General features: G+C 33.1%; 1 pseudogene; it reads left to right on the top strand.

The window, feature by feature from the left end:
* The first annotated feature begins 15,970 nt into the window (after window positions 1-15,970).
* Window positions 15,971-17,555, top strand: LOC140609553 (T-complex protein 1 subunit delta pseudogene; annotated as a pseudogene).
* The last annotated feature ends 332 nt before the right edge of the window (window positions 17,556-17,887 follow it).

The raw sequence follows: 17,887 nt of genomic DNA, 5'->3' as shown, positions 1-17,887 counted from the left end.
TTTAGTAAAAATTTTTAAAAAAGGAAATGCTTATAAATAAATATAAGGAATATGTTATGTTTTATACAATGAAAGCAACAAAATATTATTGAGAGAAATTAAAGACTAACATTAATAAGAAATACATTCTTGAATTGGAAGACTCAATATTGTTAAGATGTCAATTATTCCTAAATTTATCTGTGGATCCAGACCATTCCCATTGAAAAAACATCAGACTTCTCTTTTAAAATTAATAAGCTGAGGGGCAGCCCAGGTGGCTCTGCGGCTTAGTGCCACCATCGGCCCAGGGCGCAATCCTGGAGTCCCAGGATGGAGTCCCATGTCGGGCTCCCTGCATGGAGCCTGCTTCTCCCTCTGCCTGTGTCTCTGCCTCTCTCACTGTGTCTCTCATGAATAAATAAAATATTTAAAAAAATAGAATTAATAAGCTGATTGTAAAACTTATTTGGAAATGCAAAGGACATTACCAAAACAAATTTGAAAAATAACGACATGATTATAGGGCTTACATGATTTATTTTTTAATATAAAATCACAGCATTTATTTTAATGTAGTATTAGCCTAATGAAAGACATAAAGATCAGTGGAACAGAATAGGAGGTCCTAAAATTGACCTACACTTAATATAATCAACGTATTGGTAACAAAGTTTCCAAGGTAACTCAAAATAGAAAGATAATATTTTCAATAAAAGGTGCTGGAACAACTGGATATTTGACTCAAAAAATGAGAATTGTTCTTTACATCATGCAATACAGAAAATTTCATTTAAATATATTATTAATGAAAAGTATATTCTTAAAATATAAAATACCTAGAAGAAAACACAGAATATGTTTGTGACTTTGAGATGGGCAAGGATTTCTTATATAGGACACAAAATACATGGAACATACACCAAAAAATGAACAAAGTGTTATTTATCAAAGCTGAAATGTTTCCATTTTGAATTACATTGAAATGAAAAGTAAAGCCATAGATTGGGGAAAATATTTACAGTTGATATCTAATTAAGGACATATATACTCAATACAAAGATGTCTATAGCTTATTTGTAAGAAGATAAACTAAAATATATAAAATATTTGAACCCATACTTCATAATGGAAGATATACAAATAACCAATAAAATGCTCAACATTACTAGTAGCCTAAAAATACATAGTAAATCCATAATTATATAATACTTTACACATGTTAGAATGACAAAAAATTATTTGGCAATATTGCCAAAATGTGAGGCAATAGAAACTCATATACAGCTTGTTATGATGCAAAATGTATAGATACTTTGGAAAATGTTTGGCAGTCTATTTGAAGTTAAATATACATTTGACATATAATATGGCTATTACACTGCTATCTATTTATCAGAAGTCAAAATACATGTCCTCAGAAGACTTACACATGAAAGCTCATACTAGTTTCATTCACTGGAGCTCCAGTGTAAGTGAACGGAAACAAAATTTTATATATTCTACTCCTTAAATGGAATTTCCAGTCAACAATAAAAGCAATACTTTTCAGATGTATATAACATGATAAAGCTCAAAAGTAGTTATGTTGAGTAGAAGCAGCGAAAGGAAAAAGAACAAATATTGTGTTACTCTAATTATATGAATCTTTAGAAAAGAGAAATCTAATTTAAAATGCTTATGGTTATTGTTGGGATAGGGCACACAAATAACTTTCCAGCTAATATCTCAATTATGGTAGTAGTTATATATCTGTGTATATTTTGTTGAACTTCCTCAAAAGGTATTCTCTAGATGTCCATATTTTGTTGTATGCAAATTATATCTCAATACGGCTCATAAAATAAAATGACTCACTCATATGTGCATGTACACATGCACTCTTGCCATGATATGTCTAGATTAGCTCTTTCTTCATTTATCTGCTTAGAACTCTATGAACCATTTTAATCTATTTTACCATCTTTCTTTGAGGGAAATAATTATTTTGGGGAAAATATGTAACTATTAAATTGGCTTTCTAGGTTTCAATCTTCTTTCCTATTTGTTCCTTGATTGTTTTATTCTGTATTCCTGAAAGAGCTTCAAATAGTATTCTCCACATCAGTGACCAATCATGCCAGTTGTATGTTTTATTATCAATGATATAGACTCTAACTCTGCCATTCTTTTCATATTTCATGCAATTTCCCTTTGCACATCTGCTTTTACCTTTTGAAGATTCTAAGCTTGCTGTCATTTTCAGTGGACTCAGCTACTACATGCTTTGTGATCTTGGGCAAACTCTTTAACTGAACTTCATCTTTTATAGAATATAGTAACATTTATAACAGAGTTGGTGTGAAGATTAAGTGGGATACTACTTTTAAATACTTGGGATTCTCAACAACAAACAAAAAGCAGAATCAGATCTATAAGTACAGAGAACAAACTGATGGTTGCCAGAGGGGAGTGAGTAGGGGGTGGGCAAAATAGGGAAAGGGGAGTGGGAAATACAGGCTTCCAGTTATGGAATGAATAAGTCATATGATTGAAAGGTACAACATGGGGAATACAATGGATGGTATTGTAATAACATTGTATGGTGACAGATCTTAGCTACACTTGTAATAAGCATAATATGACATACAGAGTTATTGAATCACTATTTTGTACACCTGAAACTAATGTAACATTGAATGCCAACTATACTCAAATAAATATTAAAAAAATAAAATAAATGCTTAGGATTTCCAAAGATATATTCCCTCTTTGGGACAATACTCCTTTTTTCCCTTGAATTAAAAGAGATTGTTCTATATAAAATACACATTTTTTTTTGTTTTAATTCAGGGGTTTATACATATCAGATATATAGGTTTTTCTTTGCAGAAAGCAATTCCTTTTAAAAAATCATGCATCTTAAGACATAAAATTAATATAAGTACATGGTGAGATAATGAAATACAGGTATAAAATGAAAAATAAAATTATTTCTCCATGTATGTCCATCTTCTTTCCCAGAATTAACCACTTTCATCTATTTCTGTTCTAGCTATAATATTCATTAAAACTATAAGTCTAACAAAAAATGTGCATTTATTTTCTATTTGAAAACTTTAACATCTTATTGCCCATGTGAAAGCTGAAGAATTTTGAGTACTTCTGCTACCATCTACTTCCTCTCCCCCTTGTTCTCATGATTTTTACTTAAATTATTATTTTATCTCTTTTAGACATTTTATGAGTTCAATTCATATTTTAAAATATCTATTTCTGAATTATCAAGCTCTTCTGAAACCTAAAAGGAATAGCTCAGATTTTTATTGGTTAATAATGTTATGAATATAAAATACCACATTACCTTCTATTAATCTTTTGCCCAATTCTTAATGTGTAATGACTATCTAAGTATACTTTTATCAATCTCCTTTGGGGGTAAGAGAGTAAACGTTGTCAATAACTGTTATGGGAATTTTGCCATTATGATTCACTAAGACATTATCAGTGAGTGAGGTAATAGGCATGGAAAAAGCTTGTTATTGGTATAAATGCTTGGTAAACTGTACTTTACTACTCTAAGTCTCACTCAAAATTTATAGCCTCCATATCATTGGATACAAGAGATGGATGTGTTTTCCTCAGTGTGGCATGTGTTGCCTCTCGACTCTACCACATGTTGGGGTTCCTTCTTTGTGGTGGTGGAGATTACATGAATCAATTTGACTTTCACCTTAGAAGACACATCCCTGACCACTAGATCCTTACCCACTTCACTGAAGTGGCAGTTTCTCTCTCCTGTGGAGTGCATGTGTTTTATCAAGGCCTCCAGTATATTATCTACACATCTTATTTATCTTATCTGAGTAGCAGGATGTAGTAGATAAGGGTAATATTTCTGGATTGTTCAGGTGGTCAAAATTTCTTCAGGCTACATCTTGGGGAGAAGGAAGCAGAATTAACATTGTCCTGAGGGAAAGTATAAATGAATATTGTGGTCCATCCAACATGAATACAAACTGCTTGTGATCCTTTTTCTAACCAGAACAGAACAAAAAAGTTAATTTATCAAATAAATTACTATCTCCATGTAGTCATGTCCTTATTAGTCTGTTTTAGCAGAGTTATCAGTCTGTCCAACCAGCTATGGCTTCAGGCCACAACTTGGTTGAGCTTGCAGCAGTTGACAGTCATTCTCCAAGAACCATTCATCTGGTTTCTTCAGGGCTATGCTGGCAAATGAAAGAGATGGATGATAGGGAGCACCAACTCTGTATCTTTTAGGTTTTTAATGGCTACTAATCCCTACTAGCCACCATGACATGCAATTTGGCATTTACTTCCTTAAAATGTTTGTCATTTACTTCCTTAAAAATGGAAAGACTGTTTCAGAGGGTGCTTCTTCACTCTTTCCACTATGATAGATTTTACACTACAACCCATGTGCCTAATTCTAATTATACAAATAAAGACTAAGACACAGCTACTGGGTATTACTACTTCAACCAATGGTAACACTGTGAGGTGGACTTTGGCTAGGGCTCTTCATTTAACTGACCTAAATAAACCCTAATTCTAAAATGGTTTGCATGATAACTCTTTGGTTATCTGGATATCAGTATCAACTTAGATACTGTGTTCAACAGTCTTCAGCTGTCTTGATATTCTTTTATCAGTTTTATAGTCACCGTAGTATATGGTCATAACTTATAATAGGGTAGATTTGGTTGTATCATTATAACATATACTCAATGTATATGCTGCAATGTATATTGCAGCATCCTTCTTCTTAGGATGCAGCCATCTTTTTGGTCATTTAAAAATTGGCTTCTAAGTACTGAGCAAAATGTGACTTTTTAGTTGGGTGACCATTTTCATCATCCTATTATCCATTCTTGCCTTTTCCTAGTTGTATACATTAAGTAGCTTCCTTGCTGCTGCCTGTTCATTTATTTTGCTGTTAGGAGTGTCATACCCTGTAAGCCACAGCCAATACTCCTACTGAATATAAACAATATTCAATAATTCAAGAGAAGGCAGGATAGAATCAACAGAGGAAAAATTTAGGGGACAAACAGGAAACAAATAAGACGATAGACCCATTTTACATAACCATATCTATAATTACATTAAGTGTTAATAGCATAAACACTGTAGTTCAAGGGCCAAGATCATCAGAATGGGTAAAAAAGAATACATAACTATGTGCTGTCTACAAGGATATACACTGAGTATAGATATATGGACTGGCTGAAAACAAATTCTTGGAAAAAAATAAACCATGCTAACAGTAAACATAAGAAGGCTGGAGTGATGTATCTGATATAAAATTACCAATGAGTAAAGGAAAATTTTGAAATGTTGAGATTCATCCCTTAAGAATATACATTTACATCTACAGTGTGTGTTCCTCATTAATCTTTACTGCAAATGTATCATAAATAATCTTAAAAACTGTAATATTTCAGCTAAAGTATATCTTACCAACTTATAAACAATTTGATAAAAAATAGTATTAGATGTCTTATTCTCTAACTTCTTTTTTAACATCTTTCTACTCAGAGTTTACTATTTTGTTACACTTCCCATATTATATGGAAAATAAAATTAAACCTTCATCATAGGGAATAAGCTCAAATAAATAATAAAAATGAAAGGCAACAGATTTTCCTCTGGTGAACTAGTTGTTCAGTACTATTGCTACCAAAGCAGAAAAAAATCTGAAAGGATTTTGAAATATTTATGTTTATTATTTTGTCTATTTTTTATTTTATTAGTTTCAGGTGTAAAATTTAGTGATCCAATACTTCCATACAACACCAGGTGCTCATCACAAGTGCACTCCTTAATTCTTATCACCTACTTAACCCATCTCCCCACCCACTTCCACTCTAGTATCCATGTTTGTTCTCTAGTGTTAAGAGTCTTTGTTGGTGTGCCTCTCTCTCTCTCCTTTTTTCCTCTATGATCATTCGTTGTGTCTCTTAAATTCCACATATGAGTGAAATCATATGGTATTTGTCTCTCTCTGACTGATTTACTTTGCTTAGCATAATACTTTAGCTCCGTTCATGTTGCAAATGGCAAGATTACATTCTTTTTTATGGCTGAGTACTATTCCCTTGTATGTTTATTCTAAAATGGCTTGCCAATTACAATTCATGATTTTAGCTGTTTTTCTGGGACTTTTTCATACTTCCAGTAAAGGAAAGCCAGCAATACTCATGCATATTATTGCTTTTCACATATCAGTTTCTTTTCACATTTTACTTTAATACAGTTTAATACAGCTAAAAATGTAGAAGGAAAATAGATCATCTATGCTTGAATTATTGTTACATCTTGTTCAGTACCCTTGGTCTAGATCTTCTTCTCTAACTTTTCTTCAAATTTACCACTTTTGGCCAAAAAATGAAATAAAAGTGATTGAAAATTAGAAGGCTTTGACAAGTGCCTCATCAGTAACTCTCCCACTCTCTGCCTTTTTTTTTTTTTACGTCTTTTTTGTTTTGCTGACATTATTTGTAGTATTTCTTTTTTTTAGGTGTTATCAATATTTTTAAAAATTTTTAAAAATTCAATTAACATATAATGTATTATTGATTTCAGAGATAGAAGTCAGTGATTCATCAGTCATATATAACCAGAGCTCATTACATCACATGCCCTCCTTAATGTTCATCACCCAGTTACCCGGTCCCCTCACCCTCCTCACCTCCAGCAACCCTTAATTTGTTTCCTATGAATAAGAGTCTCTTATGGTGTGTCTCCCTCTCTGATTTTGTCTTGCTTTATTTTTTCCTCTCTTCCTCTGTTCCTCTATACTGAATTGAATTTTCTTAAATTCTACATATGAGTGAGGTCATATAATAATTGTCTTTCTCTGATTGACTTATTTCTCTTAGCATAATATCCTTTAGCTCCATCCACATCGTTGCAAATGGCAAAATTTCATTTTCTTGATGGCCAAGTAGTATTCCATTGTACATATATACCACATCTTCTTTATCCATTCATCTGTCAATGGACAGCTACAACACTTCTAACTCAGATGTCAAAATTGTCATATAATAGTGATTTTCACATTTTATTTTATGGATAACTTCTCCCTGAGGATTAAGACTAAATCATGAAAACCAATCTTATATTTAAGATTTGTGGATTTTAGATTTCTGGACATCTTTAACTAAAAATCTGACTAATGTATAAGTAGACACCTCTACAGCTACATGGTCAGTCTGGAAAGAAGAAAGTAATTCTTCTTTATGCAAAATCACTATCTGGCACACCATGATTGATCCATAACTATATATTTTTAGGTTTTTATTGAGAGGGAGAGGGAGAGCATGGGAGACAGCATGAATGGGGAGGGGGTGAAGTGCAGAGGGAGAGGCAGAAGCAGACTCCTCGCTGAGCAGGAAGCCTGATTGGGGGGGTGAAGGGGGCAGAGGCTCCATCCCAGGACACTGGGTCCATGATCTGAACTGAAGGCAGATGCTTAACCCACTGAGCCACCCAGGTACACCTCCACACCTATAATTTATATTTATAATGAAAAGATATCAAGAAGTGAGACTTGATGATGGATACTACCTGAGTCAGGTAGTATAGTCATTGCCTAACTGAAATATTCCTTAAAATTTGTTTGAATAGCTGATATTGGCTCAGATGTATTTGTTTTTCTGTTTGTTTGTTTTTATGTAGATCTTCCGTGGTCAGGGAAACAATACTTTTCTTCTATTTTGACATATTTTTCTTTAGCTTTCCTCTCCATTAATATGTATTAGACTTTTAAAAAATGTGCCATTTAGATCTAAATATTTCCAGAAAAGAAGTAATAAAATATAAATCTGCTTTTATATTTTTCTTGATATATGACCCTAAACAACTTATCTAAAAACATTTTTTCCAAAATTCCTCAACATGTTTGATCCAATCTTTCCATTTTTAAATTATGTAATATGTTTAATGTTGGCTTCTTAAAATTTTCTGGAATGTCTTCTTTTCTCAACATAGTCTAAGTTTAGTTACAGACATAAATGTTTCAGTAAGTGTTTTCTACTGCTACATCTGTCTCCTCTTAATATTTATAATACTTTAAGTCTAGACCAAACAGAAAAAGATTGATCTGTGTCTCTTCTTGTATCCTTTGTTATTTTTAATGTATATGTTTGTTATTCTTCTCCAATTAGATATAACATCTTGAGGTAAAGTCTTATGTCTTCTCTCTTCTATCTCCTGAACCATCAAAATTCAGAGCCTAATATTTGTAATCTAGTATTAGTTCAATGAACATCTATCTATATGTTGATGTTACGTTTTAAAATTCTAGGACCAGTATCCTTAAAAATGAGATTTTGATGACTCTTCCCTGCAGACCTCCATATGATTAATTTTTTTCTATATTCCAGTTGTTAATTGGCTGACTAAGTAATTTTCTACACTCTGTCCTCCATATTTTGGTGACTCCAAAGGTGATAAGGGAATATAAGGCTTTCAGTAGATTATTGTGTTAGGTATCTTCTAATTCTCACTATAGGTCTACCATTCTTTATAATTTAATATGTTTCAGGAAGCTGACTTATTTGGGTTGCATCAATTAGGCTTCTTGTCCTCTAGTTTCTGTGTGGTTTTAGCTAATAGGAGGCATCAGTCTTATAAGAAAGAGGAGGAAGAGGTCAGAGTATATTTTCCCTAGTTTCTTTTCTAATAAGCTTAAACTGGAAGTGGGTACTTTGCCTAAGGCCACACAGTTTCTTTCTAGGGTCAAGTGGCCCTTTTAATTCAGCTCTTACCACATTCTAGCAACCTATCCCTTTCTTAGTTTCTTCAAGACCAGAAGTGGTGAATACTATCAGCTCTTGCTACCTTGAGATTGTTTACTCTTTCTTTTTTCTCATAATTCTACTTCTGTCTTTGTAAACAAAGCTGTCCCTTCATTAAATGCACTCAATTACTCTGGTTGTGCTAGCTATTTTCTTTGTGAAGTCTAAATTATACAAATGTTTCAAGTAAAGGATAAAACAATGACTGCAGTCTACCTCTTCTATACTTAGTCTTGCATAAGTTTCTTTTTAAAGAAAGCATTTGTACTTGATATCAATAAAATATTATTTATGGTAAGCTTTATAGTTGGTGATACTTTAACAAATATAGTCTAGGCAATGTCAGCTCCAAAGGGGAGAAATTCAGCTCAGGTTGACTTTATGAAGAATTAAATGAATAAAAAAAAAATACACATTGGCAAGGAAGCAATGACATTTACCAGCTTCTAAAATAGGCATTGTGTTCTCTGCCTTCTTAAGCCTGTAAAACAGCTAACTGAAAAGATCTAAAAGTGACTTGACAAAATACTGGAAGCATCATATGAGAGTCTGGATGACATCTTGTCGCATTAATTTTTGTCTTTCCAAAGTCAGATGTTCTTATTCTCCTCTACTTGATGTAAGAAGATTAAGGTGCTGCATGACAGATGGTTTTAAAAAGTGAATACCATTCCATCTGGTCCCAAGTGGAAAAAGGAAAGTCACCCACAACTTTTAATCCAAAAATTGCTGTGAGAAAATTCTCAAAAGTGAACTTTATCACTTCATAAAGGAATTCTGTAAGATTCTAGTGATACTGGATTTCAGTTATTACCCCATTATGAACACTTGTGCCACCTTCCACCCTGGCCAAGACCTAACTTTGACATAGAAAAAGTTAAACTTAGCAAGTTCCAGAACCATTTTATGTCAGTGACACTTGGCTCAAGTTTCAGTGACCTCTCTGCTACTTTCCAATTTTGATAATCTTTCTTTCTGGTGAAGGTCTTATCCATTAGTCTGTTATGTTATATAAACGAAAGAAATATTTAGTGCATTCTTTTACTGAGCATTTTCATTTATAGAAAGAACTTGTAACCAAAGAAACAAAGTTCTAATTATGGCATTTTAATCCCCAGCAAATCAAGTTGAGGGTGGCATTATGGATCCAGAGGGCATCCTCAGTATGTTCCAATTTCTCAAACAGAAAATTACCTACTATACAATCCTGTGTTCAAAGCTTTAAAAACAGTAAGTTGATTCAATCCTGTAGCAGACAAAAATAAATTTAATTAAATGTCATTGGTGTTTATATGATTTTGTATAAAAAGACTATTTTTTAATAATGGACAGCAGGTTTTTCATTCTATGATAAAGGATAGTCAGGTGATATTGGAGATTAAGTGAAAAATTGGATGCAGTGTCGATATGATTATTAGGTAAGATGGGGAATTTTTTTCAGTGTTAGAACATTTCCACAGTTCAGTTCAAAGTTTTTTATAATCATTAAATAGAGAGTAAGAGTGTGAACCTAAGATTAGTAAGACAGATTTATAGTAATGTCACATTATGTTTATAATAATTAACAACTAATGATTAATAATCAACATTTATATTAATAGTCTGAGCTTCACAGTTACACTTACATACACTATGTATGTACTATATGTGTATAATATATTGTGAATAAATCTATGTTACAGAATCTTTTGAATTGATGTTAAATAACACCTCATAAAGGAATTAATGCATTATATTTTATTAACTACTCAATTTATTCCTCCATATCTTTTTTTAATTAGGAAAGAAGAGAAATATTATTTACCTATTTTGTATTATTTATCTAATTCACACTGTTATTTTGTTGAATACGTTACATTCTTCTGGAAAATGTGTATAAGATTTTTTCCCAAGACTTTTTTTGGATGTCTTAGAATATGAATATTTGTGATATTCAGCTATTGTTATAGCTACCACAATTCTAAACAATTTTTTAAATTAAGTGAACTTTACCTTCTGGCAGGTGATATCTGCATGCAACTTAGGGCACAGACTATTTGACACACAGTTGATTGGAAATATGCTGTCATGGAAACACAAATTTCCTTGCTATTTCTTCTATCTTTTGTCCTTTTTTCCTTTTCCTTCAGAAAAGTATGGACTGCCATTTCTGTGTCAAATACCGGGCTAAATACAGTACATAAAATATTTTGGAAAAAGCCATATAGGATTTTTGCTTTCAAAGGCTTATGTCCTTCTAATGGCAGGACAAAAAAATACATATAAGTAGACAGATTTAAATTTGTGATGTATACTAGTTAAAACAAACAACCAAACTAATAAAAAGTAGAAAACACATCATGACCAACTGGAGTCTAGTTTAAGAATGAATAGATGGTTCCTCATTTGAAAAGAAATCAATATAATTCACCATTGTAAGGAAGTAAAACAAAAAACATAGTCATCAATTGTGTAAAATGCAGTTGAAAAAAGTGAGCATAATTTATGTTAAAAATTCTGCCATATTGAAGTGCCTGTACATGGTATTTACCCAAACATAACATTATTCTGAATTGTGAATGTCAGAATTATTTCCCCCTAAAATTGGAAACATTGCTCCTATTCAGCATTGAACTAGAAGTCCTGGCCAATGAACTATGGTCAAAATATAAAGCCAGAAGGATTAGAAATAAAGTTGAAAAAAAAAATGTCCCTATTTGCAGACAACATGATTGTTCAAGTAAAAAAATCCCAAAAGCTATACAGGAAATCTCTTCAAACCAGATGAGCTCAGAATGTTCCAGAGTACAAAGTCATCATACAAAAATCAATTTTATTTCTGTATATAACTGTGCAGTCACTATTGGCCCTGAATAACATAGGCAGTTCCGGAACCCTGCTCCTCATCTCTGCCACACCTCCTTCTTTTTATGTCGAAGAGATCTCTCTAATAAATCAGGTAAGAAGCAAAACAAAAACAAAAACCAAGAAACCAAAAACCGAAGAAAATCAGAGTGCCTGGGTGTCTCAGTCGGTTAAACATCTGACTTTCGATTTTAGCTCTAGTCATGATCTCAAGGTAGTGAGTGAGACCAACCCCAGAGGCGTGCTCCATCCTGGGTGTGGAGCCTAAGATTCTCTATCTCCCTCTCCCTGTGTCCCTCTGTTGCCACACTCCCCCCGACCCTGTTCATGTGCCCACACACACTCTCTCTAAAAACAACAACAAGAACAACAACAAAAAGTAAAAAACCTTTTATCTGCCAATTTATCTATCTTACTATTTACTATACCTCCAAAATACTGGAATACTAACATATAAATTTAATAAAACATAAGTGAGATCTGCATGTTAAAATAAGATGCAAAAAAAAATAAAAAAAATAAAAAAAATAAAAATAAGATGCAGATAAAAATAATTAAGTATTTACTAGTGAAGACATACAAAGCTCATGAATTTAAGGATCCAGCATAGTTCTGATGTTAATCCTCTGAGTTTATATACAGATTTAACCCAATTAAAAGAATATGGAAATGCAACAAAACATTACCTCCAAGGCAAAACTTCAAGGCAAATGGTTTACTAAAAATCTTTTAAGAAACACATTATTGTCATAACATAATATTTTCAAAAATAGAAATATATGGAAAGCAACTAAATTTGTCTTATTAAAATTTATCACTATACTACCAAATAAGTAGATAATGTCCCCCAAACTATTCCAGCAGTATTTTGTAAATATGGAGAAAGTGCTCTAAAATGTATAAGAAAATGAAAACAACAACAGCGGCAAGTTTCTAAGAAAATGCAAACTACAGTCAAAATGTTTTGATAATAAAAAAAAGTTAGGAAGGCTTATACTATATGATTTTATGGATTGCTATATAGCTATAATAATTAAGACTTTGTGGTATTAGAACAGGATAGGCCTGTAGATTAGTGAGAAAGAATTAATATCACTACACAAATATCACCAATTGATTTCTGACAAATATGCAAAGGAAACTCAGTGGAGAAACAATAGTGTCTTGAGCAAAAGATGTTTGAACAACTGCATATGAACATGAAAATGAACCTCAACCTGTTCTTCACAGCTTTACAAAAATTAACTCAAAATGGGTCATGTATTTAAAAGTGCAATATAAAATTATTAACCATTTAAGGAAAACACAGGAGCAAATCTCAATGACCTTGGGTTATACAAAAGGTTCTTAAAGATGAGAGCAAAAGCAAAATCTACAAAAAAGTTGGGCTTTAACATAAACAGTAACAAAACAAAACAAAACAAAAAACCCAATTTAATAAAAGGGCAAATATTTTAATAGCCACTACACCAAAGAAGATATGCAGATGACAAATATGTTCAGGAAAGATGTTCAACATAATTATTCTAAGTAAATTTAAGTTGAAATCAAAAGTAGACAACAGTACCACCACACACCTTTAGAATGGCTATAATGAGTACAATGGACAATACCAAGTGTAAGCAACAGTGTAAGGTAACAGGAATTCTCACAACCTACTGTGGGACACAGCCTCTTTGGAGAATAATCTGATAATTTCTTGGCAAGCTAAACAACATAATACTTAGCAATCATATTTCTAAGAATTTTCCCTAAAGAAAAGACAACTTGTATTCTTACAAATTCTTGCAAATGTGCACGTTTTTTTTATAGCAACTTTATTTAATAATTGCCCTAACTCAAACAACTTAAATGCCTTCCAATAGGTCAATGGATAAACCAACTATATAGTATACCCATACAATGGAATTCTACTCAGAAATAGAAATGAATAAACCCTTTATAACCAAACAACATGGATGAATCTTAAAAGACGTTTATGTTGAGTGAAAGAAACCAGTCAAAAAGTATACATACTGTATAATGCCATTTATATGAAATTTTTTAAAAGGGAAAATTTAAGGGACGGAGACCAGATCTGTGGTTGCCAGGTGTTGAAGTGAGAGAAAAGTTTCCCCATGTGGGGGCAGCATGAGAAAACTTAGACAGATGGGATTATTGTACACCCTTATTGAGGTGGTGGATATATGAATCCATAAATCTGTTAAAATTCATGAACTACATACAAAAGTCTATTACCTTACTTGTATAAGCTAAATAAAGATCACAAAGAGTTACTCTATCATACTATCAAATTGAAAATAAATATTTAGACTTTTTAAAATGTGGAACACTGTGAATTCTTATACACTGACATAAGAATGTCAGTTGACATAAAAATTTTGGGGAACAATTTGGCAGTATCTCAGAACCATCAATTCCCATTCTTATGCATATGCCTATATAAATCCTCATATAGGTGTGCATGGGAACATGTACAAAAGTGTTGATATTAATGTAATGCACAGTATCATTTCTATGTTAATTAGAAGTAAATTAGTAAATTTAATGAAATCACATAATGAAATGTTAAAATTGATAAAAATTTGCTAGTACCAATTTATCATTGAGTATGATGCTGACAAATTACTACTGAAAAGTGAAAGAAGATCAATGAGATATTATTTATTACATAGAAAAGCATAAATATGCAAAATATTAGGAATTTTTAGGAATCCATGTCTACCTCATAAAAGTATAAAGACACTCCTGATATTGACTACTATGAAATCGAGCAAAGATGTTACCTGAAGGGTATATGTGTGGTAGGGGAAGGCATGGAAGATTATATGATTAGGTAGGAATGCACAGAAAGATTTAACTATTTATTTAAGATTTAATTATTTATTGCTTAATTTATGTGGTGGATACTTGATTTTTGTCATATAATTATATATCTAAAACATTCTATACAACATTTTTAAAAGAAAAATAAGGAAAATTAATATGTAGTAAGGTGCTAATGACTCAAGAATTTATCTTTTCAAAAATTTCCTAAATTGTAAATAAATGTACAAATAATTAATCTTTATCTCAGTGGAGAATTTCAGGATGCAACAATGAGCTCAGATGGGGGCAGATAGTTGAAGGTGAGAGATCTTTACAGAGGCCCATCATCTGTAAATGAATTTGTAAACTGCCTCTACAAAGTGCTGGGCTTGAGTAGTAGAATTTGTGGGTTATGCTGCAATAGCATGCTTTTCTCTTACTCCCCCTGAAGGGAATTAAAATTTTAATCTGGCATTTTCAATCCTTTGCCATCTAATGTATATGAAGTATAATGTACTTTTGTATGGGAGGAATTAAAGAAGAACTGTCAATGAAATCTATTTACTATAGCTGGCAATAAGTATCTCTTTACATATTTCCGCTAAGAAATCTTTCCTGAATTATGGACACCCCAGGAACTTCAAATACAGCACAACCAAAGTGAAATTTATTCTCTTCATATACATTCTCACCATCCACACAAAGTTGGTGCTTCCAAACTCTAGCTTACAGTTTGTTGTCTCGGTAACTTCTGTTTCCTCACTATTACATAGAATTTTGAGCATAGTTTTGGTGATTCTAATCCTTATTTCTTCTATCTCTATAAAAAATAGAGCAACTTTACATCCTTTGGTTCTAAACTGTGACATCTGCATTTTTTTCTTGAAAAATGTGTTCCAATGTTTTTATAAAATTAAAATTAACCTGGAAATATCACACCCTAGAAATTAACATCCAGATATGTTGACCTCAATTTGAAGACACTGAATAATTTGGTTTCTAAAATATTTGAGAATTATTCTATTTCCAAAATGCGGTAAAATGAAATTTTATAGACTTTCTTTTCCCAGCTCCATTGGACTGCTTTTAGCTTTCTCTCCATGCTTAGTATTTTCCTCTTTCTTATCCTTGATTCTTATTTCTTATTGTCCTCTCTGTTTAGACCAACATTTTGTTTTCATGAAGTAATGATTCTACTTTCCCAAGTTGATGTGGTTCTCAAGATAAAATAGAAATGCTTTCTCTTCTAGGAAGTTTCATCACATTCCCCACAACAAATACAATATTGGCTTTTCTGTGTGATCTCAAAGCCAGTCTAGCTCTTGCCACGTTCTGACCCTAAATTTACACACCAGCACCTTGTTTAGCCAGGATTACATAAAGCTAATCTTCCATGTAAAATCTGGATTTCAAATTCATCATATCTCTCTTGCATATGAGATCAGTTACATAAATGGTCATTAAATTGAATGTCAAAGTTTGTTTTTCTTGTTCTGTTTTCTTGACACATAAGGGAGGACAGGAAAAGGGAAGCATTTTAAAAAGTGAAGAACAAAGCCAGCGCAGATCTGCTTCAGCAACATCTCTGCGGCCAAAGCTGTTGCTGATGCTATTAGAACAAGCCTTGGAGCAAAAGGAATGGATAAAATGATTCAAGATGGAAAAGGTGATGTGACCATTACAAATGATGGTGCCACCATTCTTAAACAAATGCAAGTGTTACATCCAGCAGCCAGAATGCTGGTGGAGCTGTCTAAGGCACAAGATATAGAAGCAGGAGATGGCACCACACCAGTGGTCTTCATTGCTGGCTCTCTCTTAGATTCCTGTACCAAGCTTCTTCAGAAAGGGATTCATCCAACCATCATTTCTGAGTCATTCCAGAAGGCTTTAGAAAAGGGTATAGAAATCTTGACTGACATGTCTCGACCTGTGGAACTCAGTGACAGAGAAACTGTATTAAATAGTGCTACCACTTCCTTGAACTCAAAGGTTGTGTCTCAGTATTCAAGTCTGCTTTCTCCAATGAGTGTAAATGCAGCGATGAAAGTGACTGACCCAGCCACGGCTACTAGTGTAGATCTTAGAGAGATTGAAATAGTTAAGAAACTTGGTGGGACAATTGATGACTGTGAGCTGGTAGAAGGGCTGGTACTTACTCAGAAGGTGGCAAATTCTGGCATAACCAGAGTTGAAAAGGCTAAGATTGGGCTTATTCAGTTTTGCTTATCTGCTCCCAAAATGGATATGGATAATCAAATTGTAGTTTCTGACTATGTCCAGATGGATCGAGTGCTTCGGGAGGAGAGAGCCTATATTCTCAATTTAGTGAAGCAAATTTAAAAAACAGGATGTAATGTCCTCTTCATACAGAAGTCTATCCTGAGAGATGCTCTTAGTGATCTTGCATTACATTTCCTCAACAAGATGAAGATTATGGTGGTTAAGGATATTGAAAGAGAAGACACTGAATTTATTTGTAAGACAATTGGAACCAAGCCAGTTGCTCATATTGACCAATTCACTGCTGACATGCTGGGATCAGCTGAGTTAGCTGAGGAGGTCAATTTAAATGGTTCTGGCAAACTGCTTAAGATTACAGGCTGTACAAGCCCCGGAAAAACCGTTACAATTGTTGTTCGTGGATCTAACAAATTGGTGATTGAAGAATGCTCTATTCATGATGCCCTATGTGTTATTCACTGTTTAGTGAAGAAGAGAGCTCTTATTGCAGGAGGTGGTGCTCCAGAGATAGAACTGACCCTGCGGTTAACTGAATATTCACAAACATTGAGTGGCATGGAATCCTACTGCATTCGTGCTTTTGCAGATGCTATGGAAGCCATTCCATCTACGCTAGCTGAAAATGCTGGCCTGAATCCCATTTCTACAGTAACAGAACTAGGAAACCGACATGCCCAAGGAGAAAAAACTACTGGCATTAATGTCTGAAAGGGTGGTATTTCCAACATTTTGGAGGAACTGGTAGTCCAGCCTTTGTTGGTCTCAGTCAGTGCACTGACTCTAGCAACTGAAACTGTCCAGAGCATTCTGAAAATTGATGATGTGGTAAACACTCAGTAATCGGATTAACACCAGTCAAATGGTGCTGCTGTGGCCACTAACAGTGCGTCTGGAGTGGAAGATCACCTTTGTGTTCTTGCTGTTTGTAAGATTTGTTTCCTTTACGAATCCTTAGGCCTGGTCTTCCAGTTGGCACTTGCTTGAAAAATTGTATTGATACAACTTGATTAAAATATTAAATGTTTGATTTCAAAAGGAAGATTAATTTATTGGTCCTTGTCTCCCCAACAGTCTGTTACTTCTGATATTCTTAAAAAAAACTATGTGAGAAGAGAAAAAATGAATTCAAAAAATAAAAAAATAAATAAATAAAAAGGTGAAGAACAATAGTATGCACAATTTGTGAAAGAGCGTATAAAACCAATAAA

The sequence above is a fragment of the Canis lupus genome, chromosome 18 (assembly GCF_048164855.1).
Source record: "Canis lupus baileyi chromosome 18, mCanLup2.hap1, whole genome shotgun sequence".
Taxonomy (NCBI): domain Eukaryota; kingdom Metazoa; phylum Chordata; class Mammalia; order Carnivora; family Canidae; genus Canis; species Canis lupus.
This window is presented reverse-complemented; position numbering and strand designations above follow the sequence as displayed.